We start from the raw sequence: 16573 nt of genomic DNA, 5'->3' as shown, positions 1-16573 counted from the left end.
CAAGACTGGCTGGGAAACTGTTGCCAATTGTTGAAATTGAAGATCATGTGATCGCAGCAGCAGCCCAGAAGTGCAGCAGCAGCCAGTAACACTGAAACAGCCACAATTTCCCCAAATTTCATTCCCTCGAGAGTCATGGGTCCCAGATTTTGGACGCATTCCATAAGTTAGCTCATTTGAGGCACCTTGGTTCAAAAATTGTTGTCCTATGATATATCAGTTAAAGTCATAACAACAAGAGTCTTAGTAATATATAGATTGTCAGCATAAGAAAAGAAAGGCCATTATCAGTTCATCTTCTACAAACAGGGCAACTGAGATGTTTGTTAAAATCAAATCAAAACAAGCCTCAACAGGTAAGGGGTTGAAGGACACTTCCTAAAGATTACAATGAAGAAGACTGACCTTATTTTTCTTTAACTATGCAATCATACTTCTATCTGTTTAAACAAGCATGCAGGTGCTGTCAGATGTCAGGGCACAAATTATGACAGGATAAAAAAAACAGCATCCAAGAACAAAATATTATTCCTATTTCAGTATATCTAAAACAGAAGTGTCCAACCTCCCAAAGAATCATTTCCCAAAAAATATTCTTTTTGATAGGAGATTAACCCCTCTGCTCCAGTTTTGAAAATCAGAACCAGTATCCATTAAGCATGTGCTGCTGTTTTTAATATACCGAAACACTTTATCTTAAGGTCCAGGTCTAAGTTCACATTAACACAGACCACTGCAGTTTGGAAAAGATTTTGCTCCTTTGATATTGGTGCTCAGAAAGCAATTAGATACTGTTCCAAGGGCCTGTCTGTCACCCAGCCAGTTACCCAGCATCACTGTCTTTCTTAGCTTCTAGAGTAACCTTCAAATTACTATTTCAATTAATAAAAACAATCTTTAAACATATAATTTCTTGTCTTGTCTTTCTTGTTTCTATGCTTGTCTGCTACTGCATAGTCACCACTACTTTATAGTTATAACAGGGGTTTTTTTTTTCTTTCAATCTTCATGCAGGGTGAACCTGAACTTATGCTGTATCTTTAGTACTTGTTAAGTGGTGAGGTTCCATTTAATATTAAAAATACTAGACTTTGGATAATAAGAAAACCAAATTGTGTTGATGGTCCAGAAATGCCTATTTATGACAACTCTTCTCTAGGAACAACTGGTTGGAGTATACAAGCCACACAACCTTTACACCATACCTTACAGCGCTTATCTGGTTCCAGCACTTTCTTCTTTCTCATAGCAAAGCCTCGCTTATGAGCAATTGAAAATCCCTGATAATGAAAAACTACCAGGATACAACAGCTCCAAAAGCTACTATATACTTGTCCAGGTTTTTCTCATCTGTGCCTTACACGTCTACTGATAAATTTTGCTGGGTTATAGAGGCATGCGGGGCGGGGGGGAAACACCCACCCACATACAGTACAGTTCATCAGCATAAGAAACAACCGCAAATTTGCCTCAATCTTATATCAGCACTTTTTAAAAAAATTGCAGACTTTACAAACTTTGCTGCTGGCCTATTCTTAGCTTCCCTGTGTTGCTCTGAGGTTTTCCAGGATGAAGAAAAGAGTGAAAAGTTTCTCCTGTGCTCTATCAATTTACAGGCATTGGACTTAGAGGAAATAAGCTTTTTTTTTTTTTTTTTTAAACGGATTGTTTTGGTTTGGTGAAGATAAAATTGCCCGACTTGGTTTTAGTAACAAAGTGAAATTGCCCGACTTGGTTTTAGTAACTGTGCAAATAGAATTTACAGAGAATGTAGAGGCAAGATACAGTTCTTCAGTTCTTTTTTAACAAGATAGACTGCAAACCACATGGGAACTGTGAAAGAAATAAGATCTGAACTATAGCTTTCTGATAAATTCAGAGAAGTAATCCTTATGACAGCATGGGGTGAACATACGAATGTCTGCAATGTATTTATTAAACAATTTTGAAAGGGTTGAGCTGTTAAGATTTGAAAAACCATCCAGAGATTTATAAATCAACGTAGCCATGTCCCAGAATTAAAATAATCATCAAAATAGGAAACCCATAATTAGAATGTTTTATTTCCCCCGTCAATTATCATTTTCTAACATTCATAGATATATAGGGCTCCAATATTAATCAGAGGCTGAATCTAAGAGGATGAATTAATCTATTTCACTGACCATTTTATTATCTGGCTCACCCTAAAGCTGATAATAGCTTTGAAGATCTGATGAAGATATTTGTCTTTCTCCTGCTCTGTGGCTTTGTACGACTTCATACATACGAAGGGAAGAAAGAGTCTGCATATGGAAGCAATGAGTTATCATTCTCTTTCCTAATGCTACTATTCTAAACAATATAAGAATTTGCTTTAAGTTTTGTAAAGCATGTATGTGAAGAAAAGCATACAACTGTGGAGCTGGACAGGAGCACAAGTATCTTCTAGTCCAACCCTCTACAATGTCTGGGAAAACCATTTACATAACTCAAGAACACTGAAGGATAAGTTAACCATATATTCCCCATGCTACATCTGATTCCGCCTTCAAAGAGAGATAAAGGCACTAATTAGTCTCCAACAACCTTGCCCAAAGAATAATTTCAAATATCAATTTTAGGCAACTATACAGCCAGTTCTTTTGATTTCTCAATAGAAGTATGATTTAAGAGAGAGAAAGAGGAAATGGGAGGAGGAAATATAAGTCTTTAAAGCAATTATGTCAGATTCCCAGACAGAACATATTTATGACAACAGAAGGAAGCCTAGCTATATAATAGATGAAATTATTTTAATAATTTTTAAATTAACCTGTACCTTCTTGGTATATTCCTGTAATGGGCAAAGCTCACTAAATCCAGGAGATTTAGATGAGACCTACTAAAACATAATTATATGTTTAATAAGACATAATTATAAATCTAGAGTTTAGAAATTCAAAGATGCATACGCCACCCCATCCAGTACTTGATTTTAATTCAGTTTGAGTATTAGTTCACTATATCTAAGTTACAATTGTAAGCAGGTATTAATGTATGGATGATGTTAGTTTTGATCAACAGCAGTGGAATTACCTGTGAAAACTGGAAAATATACAACACACTAGATGGATCATTATCAAGTGGAACTGGGCACGGGGTTGATAGCAGACTAAGTATAACTCAGTGGTAAAATCCAATTTTTTTTACTAGCGGTTCTGTGGGCGTGGCTTGGTAGGCATGATATGGCTTGGTGGGCGTGGCTTGGTGGGCGTGGCAGGGGAAGGATACTGCAAAATCTCCATTCCCCACCCCACACCAGGGGAAGGATATTGCAAAATCTCCATTCCCACCCCACTCTGGGGTCAGCCAGAGGTGGTATTTTCAGGTTCTCCAAACTGCTCAAAATTTCTTCTACCAGTTCTCCAGAACCTGTCAGAACCTGCTGGATTTCACCCCTGGTATAACTCCGCTGACTACTGTATTCTCATATTTCAAAAGATCAGTCGTGGTCTATAAAACTGTTCAGCTAAAAAAATTATCAAAATAATTCTTTTTTTTTTTTTTTAGTATTAACCATCCCCACCATTAAAACAAATCTTCAAAATCTTGCTTCCTCTGCCAGTTAAGTGTGTAAAATTATTCTTGGCCTATTCAAGACCAAAATTTTCTCTCTAGTCCCCTACTACTCTCTAGAGTGTTTTCTAAAAGGGGAAATAAAAGTAGAAGTGAACTTTTAGAAGATGGAAACTATTGATGAATAATGTTTTGTTTGACTAGCTTTCTTGCTTACAAATCATGTCTGAAGGAAGGAAAGTATATTTAAAATGGGAACAACAAGCTTGCTGATAGAAGACATATGTTAAACTGCCTGAGAAACCCCAACTAAGAAAGGTCAGTGCCTTGAACTCAGATAAATGTTTAAGGATTGGAAGGGAGAAGAGACATTTGATTTCACAAGGAAAGGAAAGCAAAACAAGCAAAGATACTCAAGCTCAGTCTTGGCCCACCAAGCACCTATTATTCAGGAATTAGCTTATTCAGCAGCAGGTTCCAGACGCTACTGGCTAAATTAACTGTGTTATTGCAGGCAAGAATTAAGCCGTATAGACATCATATTCTGTATTTGTTCCCTGCATGTTAAAGCTTTATACAGATCAGGGGCAGGTTTCAAAACCTGTCGCTACCGGTTCGCTTGTTGGCGGGCGCGCTCTTGCATGTGCATGTGCAGAAGCCTCCCGCTGCCGCCACCGGTTTGCCCAATCCGGGGAGAACCAGTAACAACCCATCACTGATACAGATACATGGACTGTGTGATTTATGTCACGGTTTAAATTCTAGTATTTTTCCTCCTTCCTTTCTGAGTCAGTACCCATTCTTTCGATAGGTTTTGAAGGCACCCAACCCATGTTGGCATAATAAACTTCTCCAGCCTAGGACTGTGGCTTCCTGTTCATCAACTTCACTCTGTACAGAGATTATGCTTTAGAACCCTAACACTGAAATTCTGAGAAGTCAAAGCCTTCAGTGCTGATTGGAAAGAATACTGAGAGATGCAGTTAATTTTTCTGCCAGGGAAGATGGCAACAAAGTTCTTTCTATTTATTTCCATAGACCTGTGATGGCAAACCTATGGCATGCGTGCCACAGGTGGCATGCAACACCCTCCCTGTGGGCACATGAGCCGTCGCCCCAGTTTAGGGGTGAAATTCACTTATCTTCCCTACCAGTTCGCAAATGTGTGCATGCGTAGAGGCTTAAAAACATCGCAAAAAACCGATGTCATGACATCCGCTTGGGTGGGCAGAGCCTCCCGCAGCTGCCGCTACCGGTTTGCCTGAACCAGATAGAACCGGCTGAATTTCACCCCTGCCCCAGTTCAGCTCTGCTGAGCATGCACATGCCTCCCACCAGCCAGCTGGTTGTTGGGTCTCTGCCGCACATGTGTGTGGGGTCACATGCGCATGCATGGTGGGTGGGGTGTATGCAGGGTGCACGCGCATGCAGTGGTGGGCACATGCGGGGGGGGGCGGGGGGCATAGACATTGCATTTTGCGGGTTCAGATGTGCACTTGCACTTTGGGCACTCGGTCCGGAAAAGGTTAGCCATCACTGCCATAGACTATGGCACTCTGTCAAAAGATGTGACCTGATACAGGCATGGCTCAAATATCAGTCATATCTCCTTCCCAGAATTCCCCCCCACCCTCGACTATACTTTTAATCATCTTCCCTGATGCAGTGTTATCAGAAACAATTAATTGGTAAACCATTTGGTTGGGAAAAAATACATTAACTCAGATAATTTTTTTTTCTGAGCAAATCCAAAAAATTGATCTAAATCATATCAATTTTGGAGCAAATATAGGTTCTGTCGGACTAGTAACAGTGGGCCATTGAAAATAAGAACAGGAAGGGCAAACAGTAGCTTTGCTTGGGGGGAAAGGAAAGAATTATGGGGAACTATAATTCTCTCGGATCATGACAAGATCTGAAAAAATGAAAACAGTGAAACTGAAAAGGGGAGGCTTACAGAAATTTTAAGTGGGGGGGGGGAGCACAAGGAAAGGATATTGGTGTATCATGGATAGGGTTGCTAGGTAACAACTTAGAGATCCCCAGCATGTCTTCATTCTCTGATAAAGCAGGAGACAAAGCATTCAGGGTTTCTTTTGATTTTTTTTCCTTTCCCAGGAGGGCATGGGGAACATGGAAAAGTACAATTTATGAGGAGAATTTAGAGAGAAAAAGCCGCTCAAAGGAAGAATCACATTATTGAAGAGAGCAAAATTAGGAAAGAAACTGCATAAAAGAAGAATGGGTATTTCCATTTCCTCCAATCTGAGTCTTCCAGTTATACTGGACTACAACTCACGTCAGTATCTCGACCAATGGCAATTTCTGACAGAAGGATGAGCAATTGTATGCATGCTGTATGCACATATGTGTTAGGGTAGTGCCTCTATTTTTAAACATCATAATCTTTGATACTGCAGAACACTTTGGTGTGGATTGTTATATTGCAAATATTAATTTAATTGAAAGGTAATAAAATTGCAATGTAGCTATTTAACTATCTTGATCCTATAAGGTGATAAGAGCCCTCAGTACTCCTAACTGACAGTGGAAAAGAAATATTCCTAACAATTCTAGGGGCTTTTATAAATGCCTCTGCACAAACTTGTCCATAGAGTCAATTAACAGTTTTCCCATGTTACCTAATAGATACTATATTATTGTTGTCAAAAAATATCTTCCTATTCCAGGTCATTGGAAAGGACTGAATAGGTGGATAAAAATACCAAATCCAGTCTAAATATCTGGCTTAATTGGTTTTTCATATTCAATTAAAAACAAAATATTTGCATAAATTCATTCTAAGAAGGTGGGAATGTATAGGTAAAACCAACATAAAATATATGTTCAGAAATTGTTTAGTCTACCCTAACCTTTACCCAATAGAACATTTATAAATTAGGTTCCTATAGATCCCATAAAGATAAGGACCATGGACATACCTGTAAAAATACGGTTATAAATTAGCACAGGGGTAGTCAGATAAAAGAGCAACTTTGTAATGAGTTGTGCTTCTACTGCAGCATGATTTCACAGTGCTGACACCGTATTGTTTCATTACACACATAAAGCTAAAATTAATTCCAGTATTTAGCATAGGTTTCCATGACTACTTAAGCTTACAATGGTTAACAATTATACCAAAGGAATATTAGTCCTATTTACTTCTACGTAAAACAAAATATTGACAATTATATTAATTAAAGAATATAAGAGCCAGTTTGGTTTCTAGTTAATGCATCAAGCTAGAAACTGGGAAACCATGAGTTCTAATCCCACCCTTAGCACAAAATCATTTGGATGACTTGAGCCAAACACTCTTTTGCAGCCCTAGGAAGGAAACAATGGTGAACCACTTCTGAAAAATCTTGCCAGGAAAACTGCAGGGACTTGTCCAGAAGTCAATATGAATTCCAAGGGGAAAAAATGATAACAACTAGTATCTTGCTGACTGATATTTTATTTATTAAAATGGTTGGTCCAGTCTTTTATGTATCATCTACAAGCTTCCCTTGAAGCTACTAGTGAGAAATTAAAAGGATAATGGATTATTAAAATTCAAAATAGAAATAGAAAGCAGAATGGATAGACCAGCCAGAAGCTAGCAGACAACCATATGAATTCAAATGAATTCTGGGATAGAATATTCAGTTTGTAGCTCATTAATACAAAACTTCAAGTCTTTTGTTAAACAATTCATTAAAACAAACATTTTATGAAATCATCAAATCCATTTGAAACCAGGAATCCATTTTAGAAGAGGAAACAAATGCATTCCTTCCAAGGATGATTGATATATTTTGACTCTTAAAAGCTGATATGCCCCCCCCCCATCAGTCTTGTACTATCTGTTACACTGACTGTATCAGTTAGACTGTCAGAGGATCAGCACATTCCAAGTAACGTCATAAGGGTGTGCAGTTGAAATTGCAAAATAAGATGAAGCCTTCTCAAGAGCCCATTATGGGTTTAGACCCTACAATGGGTTAGACTAGAGAGAAGTAAAAACAAACTTGTCATTTTTCAAAAGACAGTAATTTCCAGACAAATGGAAACTGATAATCTCTGGTAGCTGAAGCTCATACTGAGCCTTCAACCCTTTAGGTTCATTTCCTAAACTCATTTACATTGAATGTATTACTTGCAAAAACCAGTTCCTGATTTTGAGACAAATTTGCAGCAACCGCTCCCCCCAAAGAAAAATATTTTGTTAATTGTGCTCTGCAATAAAAGATCTGTGCTGGTGTCAAAAGCAATAAAAAGGATAAAGTCATGCCACAGTTCTAATCAATCCGAAATGCCTATATAATAGACTTGTGAGAAGATTAGCAAAATTTTCATTATTGTGCGGGGGGAAAGGCTTCGTTCAAGGAAATTCTCAGTTTTTTAAAATAGAAAGCCATTGGGCTCCTTTGATCATGTGGAAGGCAAAAAATGATCCATAGTTTGAAAGAATGAAACACGAATGTAAAACTTCTAGTGCAACTATTGCTACTGCAATGCAGACTCACACCAAAATAGAATGATTAAAATAAAACGGAATTAGTAATACTGACTTTAGGACAATTACAGCATTACATGCAAAAATGTAAGTGCTTTTATGAAGTTTCAGACCCATAATAGAAATTATAGAGCCACAGAGTTCCATTGCCACAAGGCAGGAAGCTCAGAAGTAAAAGATGCCAACTTGTAGAAACACATGGCTGAATGTTCAGATGGATTCTGAATTTGTCTCTAAGCAATCTGCTATCCTCTTGCAATTCAGCTCCTCCATTTCCAAGACAGTATCATGTGGGAGACAGGAGGTTTGGAAAGGGAAACCTTCATAGGGTTGTTGTTGTAGAGAAAATATGAGGGAGAATTATTCTATTCTCCAAAGCATCTGAAGAGAGACCAAAAAGCAGTGGATGGAAACTAATGAAGGAGAGAACCAACGTAGAATTAAGGAGAAATTTTCTGACAGTTAGAACAATTAATCAGTGGAATGATTTGCCTCCAGAAGTTGTGGGTGCTTTAACACTGGAGGCTTTTAAGAAGAGATTGGACAATGATTTATCTGAAATAGGGGGTTGCTTGCTTGAGTAGGGAGTTGGACTAGAAGACCTCCAAGGTCCCTTCCAATTCTGTCATTCTGCTATGCTATTCTGATATTGTATGTTCTTCGCCTTGAGTTATTTATAAAAAATATGAAAGCTGGGCTATAAATAAATGTGTCAAGGCAGCATCTGCTCTATAAGGCAGCTTATTTCCTACCTGGATCAGGATAGTGTTGTCCTTGACAATTTCAGAGAATTCTTACTGATCTTTTGCAAACCTAGTTATGTTTAATGTCATACTGACATATTCCTTCAGGGCAGTATTCCTTTGGGCAGTATCTATTTCCTGCTTGAAATCACAGGGGAAAAAAGAAATGAGAACCCTACATATATAAAACAATTTTACTACATGATAATCATTTTTAGAGAGTGCTTTAATCCATTTTTGAAGAGACAGGCCTAACTTTTCAACTTCAAAAGAAATTCAGAATTCAAATTCCATTCATCCAAATTAATAGATTGTATGTCAAAGTTCAATGATAAATCAAATTGATATCAGAATATGCATGAAATGTATGATTTTGGCAATATATAAGTCAAACAAACAAGATACTGTAGCTATAATCTGAGAACAAAAAGGACAGCACAGAACAATTTTAGGACAACAGAAAAATGGATGTTTGGGATTAAGGATGCTCACTTGCTGTATGCCTCTATATTTAGTCCATAGCTGTAGCTGTATCAGTTGCTAATGCTGGTGCTAATGGTTAATGGTTAATTAGAATTGCAGAAAAAACAACTGCTACCAACCTGCCTTCCAGTGAGGACCTATATCAGTGATGGCTAACCTTTTTGCCATTGCGTGCCAAAAGTGGGGCAGCACGGAGGGGGGGTGACACACATGCGTGCCCATACCCGTAATTCAGTGCCCCCCACATCCCGCCCATGCTCCCCCTGCTTTTGGCACACAACGGCAAAAAGGTTGCCGGTGGGCCCGGTAGGCCCATTTTTTGCCCTCCCCAGGCTCCAGAGGCTTTCTTGGAGCCTGGAGAGGGTGAAAACTGCCACCACCATCACCACCCCAAGGCCCTCCAGAGGCCGGAAATAGCCCGTTTCCCGACTTCCAGTCAGACCAGAAGGCCCGTTTTTCGCCCTCCCCAGGCTCCAGAGGCTTTCTTGGAGCCTGGGGAGGGTGAAAACTGCCTCCCTCACCCCTCCGGAGGCCCTCCGGAGGCTGGAAACAGCCCATTTCCCGACTTCCGGTGGGCCCAGAAAGCCCAAAATCAGCTGGCTGGCACGCGCACGTACGCTGGAGTTGAGTTAGGGCAACGCTCGTGTGCCCACAGATATGGCTCCGTGTGCCATCTGTGGCACCCGTGCCATAGGTTTGCTATCACAGACCTATATACTGCACTAGTCAAAAAAAGGGCTGTGAAAATATTTACAGACCCCTCACATTGTGAACATAAACCCTCAAAATGACACTATAGAGCACTGCACACCAGAACAACTAGACACAAGAACAGTTTTTTACCAAATGCCATCACTCTGCTAAACAAATAATTCCCTCAATACTGTCAAACTATTTACTAAGTCTGCACCACTATTAATCTTTTCATCGTTCCCATCACCCATCTCCTCCCACTTATGACTGTATGACTATAACTTTGTTGCTTGTATCCTTACAATTTATAATGATATTGTTTCCTGATTGCTTATTTGTACCCTATGACTATCTTTAAGTGTTGTACCTTATGATTCTTGATGAACATATCTTTTCTTTTATGTACACTGAGAGCATATGCACCAAGACAAATTCCATGTATGTCCAATCACACTTGGCCAATAAAAAAATCTATTCTATTCTATTCTATTCTATTCTATTCTATTCTATTCTATTCTATTCTATTCTATTCTATTCTATTCTATTCTACTCTACTCTACATTCTATTCTATTCTATTCTATTCTATTCTATTCTATTCTATTCTATTCTATTCTATTCTATTCTATTCTATTGCTATCAAGAGCTCCAAATCAGTTCAACTCTTTAAATATATGCATTTTTCAACATAGGAAAGATGAATATGTATCATCTGCATAACCCTTTTTGGTTTCTTAGTTTCTTTTCTTATTTCTCTGCAATCAAAGTCAGGCTCAGAGCACTCCCAAATGACGTTTGTAGTATCGCCTTCAAACCACAAATCATTATACAATTATTCTGTCTCCTTTCTCATGTTAATTTTTTTGTAAATAGAAGAGAACCAAGAGGCAATTAAAAAAATGAAATGGCTATAAATTAAACTGTTATTGCACTTTAAAAACATTCCTAAGGTGGTGTAAAATATAAACATTATTTCAACCCTCAGCCCTCCACAAATAACAGCATCTGCAAGAAGACTTCAAAGATTTTCTCCTGCTGTCTGCATCCATATCTGCTTCACTAGTTCCATCAGAAACATTTTATGCACATACATAGATACATTGAGACCAACAGGGACAACTGGGAAAGCCTTCAAATCATCTACAGTGAACTTTCTGAGGAATGTGTCTGCACTCATGCCAATGTATTTTGCAAAGTGCCCCTTCTGAATGTTGCTCATAATATGTATTCAGAGGTACAAAGAGACAAAGGTATGAAATCCCTGGGGAAGGAAAAGGGGGAAAAAAACCAGAAAAAGAACCAATGTTCCCTATTTCCATTCCAAGTCCTGTCTTTTCTCCAAAGAACAGGGGAAAAAAAGAAGATGAAATGTTTTCTTATAGCACCTTATGTAACATAGCCAAGAACGATATTCAGATATTGAAACTTCAGCTCCTCCCAAAATGACTTCTGATATCAAGGCACACATTTCTATGCAGGATTACTGTACTTCTTATGTACTCTGACTCCTTCACAACTGAAGGAAATAGCCAGTGGTTTCCTTGCATGGGTGCTATCTTGTTCACTTTTGCAGAAACAGACATGTCCTTCTGCTAGTTTGCCAGAAACTAGAAATATTGGCTAGAAACAAGAACATTATCTCTCTTAGTGCTCAAGGAATGAAGTCCTCCACCCAGTTATACTGAATTCAATTGAATTCTAAGAGCTCTGATTATTATAATTAAATCATTTTAATTGAAAATGTATGGCCAAATCAGAACACATTTAAATGTATGAATAAACCACACTTTTACATGTAATACTCAAGCCATGACTTTAAGCAAATCAGATTATGTATATTTTTTCTTAAAATAAACTATAAAAGGGTGGTTTAATATTTTCCCTAACATCTTTTTTCCCCAGGAAAAATACCAAGATAGCAATGGCAGCTCTCAGATACTTGACCCCCCCCCCATATGTAAATCAGCTGCAAGCGAAGTCTCATTAAGAAATCCCTTTCTGGATTTTAATCTTTTCTTTCACTTTGGTCATCATTGTGTTCTGTCTGGACCCCGATTAAACCGTGAGTCTTATGTGGTGGATATCCCTGTGCCTTTTCTCTTCCCATCCATCCCAAGAAAGCAAGCGTCAACTGCTTTCCCTTCTGTGGGCCTGTTTTGAGCGCTGATTAAAAATGCAACTATTTTAGGGCTCTTGTCACTTGGGCCAAAGGAGAAACTAAATAGGATTCTTCTCAATTTCAGCAATTAGAAGAGAGGGAGAGGGAATGCTAGCCAGTTGCCTTTCCCCTACTGAGCCTGTAAACAACCACAAAACAAAAGTTCAGCCTTTCATGACAGCTTTGAACCAGCAACCACAAAGTGGTTGGTTGAAGGTAAACAGTAGAGTCCTGTAAGGGAGTGGGGAAGCACAAGCACCCATGCCAGTCACTCAGAACAGAGGCATTTGCAAAGGAGAGAATGATGCAGAAGACGTGGACCACAGCTAACAAGAGTAGAAAATACCTCTTCTGAAGCAAAGCCAGACACCTGAATAGAGAGTGCCTTCCCAGCAGATCAAAGATGGGATGGAGTTGTTATACTCCATTCCTACCATCTCCAAAGGGTAGCTAGAGCATCTTCATGATGGGACAAATGCAGATCAGCCTAAATCAACTAGGGTTTCCAAATACTAACTCTTCAACATATAACCAAAAATAATTTTTCACCCTAAATCAGAAACAAATTGTGGAGGGTTTTCTGTGAGGTGGGAGTGGGGGCTTACAGTATCCCTCCTATTCTGCTGTATTGTTGTCTATGATCCAATACAGAAGAATAATGAATATTAAGAACACTACCAGTTCATAACAGATGCATGAATATACACTATGTACAATATACATTAACAGCCATTCTTGGATCTTTCAAACAGCACAGTCATTGTTACTACATTAATATACAGAATATGTACTTGTTATAATATGCCTCAATCTACAATATGACCAGGAAGAAAGGGAGGGAGGGAGGGAGGGAGGGAGGGAGGGAGGAAGGAAGGAAGGAAGGAAGGAAGGAAGGAAGGAAGGAAGGAAGGAAGGAAGGAAGGAAGGAAGGAAGGAAGGAAGGAAGGAAGTTAAACAGGTGGCCTTTGGGCCCATTTAATAAGTCAGTTACAAAATGTTGCAGAATGTATAATCAAACAAAAGATAGGAACTTCCATGCATTGAATAAGTCTAGCAGAATATACATTAATAAATTTTGGGAAGAAAAAGTCCACAGTGAATAAAATTTAGACTAGGATTAGAACAAGGCTGAAACAATTTTCTCATAAGAAAATTATTCTCATAGCCATACATATTTTCCTAGACACTGCCAATTAAAAGTAGTACTTCTGTTCAACGTTCACTAATTAAATCACAATAGCTGGCATCTCTCTCATATTTTTTAATATAATAAGAAAATGAAATGTCATGCAGGGAGACAACAAGTTTGCTTCTTTGCCAAAACAGAGAAAATGACATCCTTGGATCCAAGACCATACCTTTGATGAATTTTATTATGGTCCCTCATGATGCTCTTCCCCAAACATGGCTCCTCACTTATCATGGGACCACATAATCTTACCGAGCCTTATTCTCTCACTTGCTTCCTCATTATACTTAAGGATGACTTAAACTATGCTTCTCCTTTGGAAGAAGAGTTCATGCCCAAGAAGCACTTTGCCTTACCCAGGCGCAGAAGGAAGAAGATTGTACTTACAAAGACTCCAAGGAAAGAGTTGAGCAGCAAGATCTTTTTCCCAGCACAGGAATCACAGGAATGTGGCATGAGGAGCAGCTTTAGTTATAAACTCTTGGTGCAATTGTTGCACAGGGAAACTCTTCATCAAGAACCAAATTTTCTGTCAACAAACTGCAAGGGGTATGAGACCAGCCTCCTGACATAAACTGAGTTAAGGGCTGGAAAGCTACATTTTGGTGGGGGGCATGCAAAGCATTTAATAGAAGAAAAGAAAAAAGGAAGGCATGTGAGGTGAGGCTGTCTCTGGAAGCTCAAGCTCTGAATCAACAGCCAGTACAATAAGCTCTGGCTAATACTGAGAAGAACAGCATGAACTCAAAGGCAAAAAGAACACACAACTCTCAGGAGAAAGAGGGGCCCCTCGGTCCTTCTATTTAGTCTCTCTTCTCTCTCAAGTGCCTTCAGAGGACAAACATCACCACAACTTAGGTCTGAATTTGGATCGTCTTTCAAGGGAGGAATTCATAAATTGATAAAACAAATTAATCCGTTTATTTATTTATGGCAATCACTACAAAGATAGCATGTTAAATGCAATTATTTGAACAAAGTACTCTGGCTTTAGAGTATTTAAACTTTTGTCTGTAGTGGATGATCTGGCTCTTGCATTACTGATAATCCAATTGTTTATCTGCAGTATGTAACACTGAACTCAACTAGACTTACATCCTAATAAAACTATAGTCTGAAAAACTTTTCAAATAATTTACTAGGTATCCATGCAAGTAAAAATTGTCTCAACCAAAGATTCATATGAGGACCCAGTTGTGGGGGCAATAAGCTGACTTTATATAAATATACAAAAGGATGAAGGCTATTGCTGAGCACATTGTAAGCCGCCCTGAGTCTCCGGAGAAGGGCGGCATATAAATCAAATTAAAAAACAAAAAACAAAAAACCGTAGGCTCCTAGCATTAGTTTCCAAAGTTTCTTTGGATACCAGGTATAACCAAAGAGAACTGAAATGCTTTTTCCACACTAGCAAATCAAGTTGAAGCAACAAACTCTGACTATCAAACATACAATAACTGCTTTTGGTTATCATACATTCTATGACCATACAATATATTCTGAGAATACATTAATTTAAAAATTGTTAATATTCCATTGTCAATACCCTCAAGAAAGTACATTCTCAGAATTCAAATTGCTACCTATCATCATTATGAAAACATTATTTTTCCCCAATAAGATGCAAAATTATAATTTTGAGCAATATCTAGAACAGGGGTGTCAAACTCATGTTGTCATGGCGTCATCACATGACATTTCAGGGCTTTTTCCCCCTTTGCTAAACTGGGGGTGGGGGTGGCCAGTGCATGACGCATCCAGCCTGTGGGCCGGGAGTTTGACAGCCCTCATCTAGAATGTAGATCAGTGTCTTGGAGGCTATTTAAGTAGGGAGATGTGCACATCCTGATACCCAAATACACTTTTTATTAAGAACCAACCTTTCTATCAACAAGCAGTACGTCCAAAAAGGAGAGCGGGCACACTGTTCAATATATGTATTAATAAATATTTCCTTTTAACTTTCTCTAATTAATGTTTATTTTGGGAATGATTCTCTTGATGAAGTATCCTCAAAATGTAAGGTTCCAATACAGAAAGCAGACTTTCAACCCAAAAGTTCTTTAAAAAAACAACAACGAAAAAGCAAGCTACTAAACGCTATTTTAATTAGTTTCTTAGTTCTTCATTTCTCTTACTGAAATAGAAACTTTTTCTTTCCATGCTGTGATGCAATATACTTCCTCCAAACTGAACATGTCAAAATTATTATACTGCAAAATATTATTAAATATGGTGGGTGGAAGAAAGCCAGCATCGTTCTAATTTTAAACTACATCTAATTCACACTTGGTTTTTGCAGTAGTTTGTTATTATACATGCACATATAATAGAAATTTAGTACTAAAAACTGATCTGCTTTGCAAGGCCAAGTGGATAAGCAAATTTTAGCTTATCATTCATCACCATAGACTTTTTTGTTTAAACTACTAATCACTTGTTCCTGATAGTTTTCAAACTCAGATCACTCAACAATCATCAGGATGTATTGCTCTTTGATTGGGATTTAGGGGAAGCTATTTTGGTTCTTCATGATAGGAAATTCCAGATGTTTCAACATCACTGTTTGTGTATAGTCCAGTCTCATATAGATGATAATGCATGCTTGGACCCCCTGGCAAATCATCAAAGCTTCTTTTGAAGAAAGTTAGATTACGTGATGAATGCAAAATAACTTGAAATGTTTATCTGTCTATACTCCTTTTTATCTGTCTTCACTTCTTATCATCTCAGTTAATTGAAGGCAATGCTAGACAGCTTCCTGTGGTTTGGCGCCACAACAGGCAACTGGGAGTTCATGAAATCATTATTTCATATCAGAAACCAACTTTCACTCTGCATAGCAGAGTCATTCCATTCCCATTACCAGCAACGGAACTCTCACACATTTGAACTGTGGGAACAGGGAATCTAGAATATTTCAATCTTGCCTGGCTATGAGCAATCAAACTAAACAAAGAGATCGTCATTTTTTTTATGGAACCATAGAGCAATAGAATACACGGAGAAATCATCTTTATTTACTCCTATTTACAATTGTTTGCAACATTGCAACCATGTGACTCTGCTGCAACTGTGAGACAGCAGGGGGTATGAAAGATTACTACTGAAAATGAAGATGTGTTTAGAATAATAGGGCTATTCTGGAAGGAGACCTACTGTAGTCATTTCAAATACACCTCTTTCAGGGTAAAGAATTAAAAAAAATCAGTGTTCATCAGAGTTAAGAGATGACCCTATGATAAGAACAAAAATTCAAAAGCAATACACA

General features: G+C 38.3%; 1 protein-coding gene across 2 annotated transcripts in view; it reads right to left on the bottom strand.

Moving 5' to 3' along the window:
* Positions 1-16573, bottom strand: part of TMCC2 (transmembrane and coiled-coil domain family 2) — a 61577-nt gene that overhangs the window by 11657 nt on the left and 33347 nt on the right. The window lies entirely within an intron of this gene.

This window comes from Pituophis catenifer, unplaced genomic scaffold, assembly GCF_029215685.1.
Source record: "Pituophis catenifer annectens isolate HBS135680 unplaced genomic scaffold, rPitCat1.0.hap2 SCAF_3, whole genome shotgun sequence".
NCBI classification, from domain to species: domain Eukaryota; kingdom Metazoa; phylum Chordata; class Lepidosauria; order Squamata; family Colubridae; genus Pituophis; species Pituophis catenifer.
This window is presented reverse-complemented; position numbering and strand designations above follow the sequence as displayed.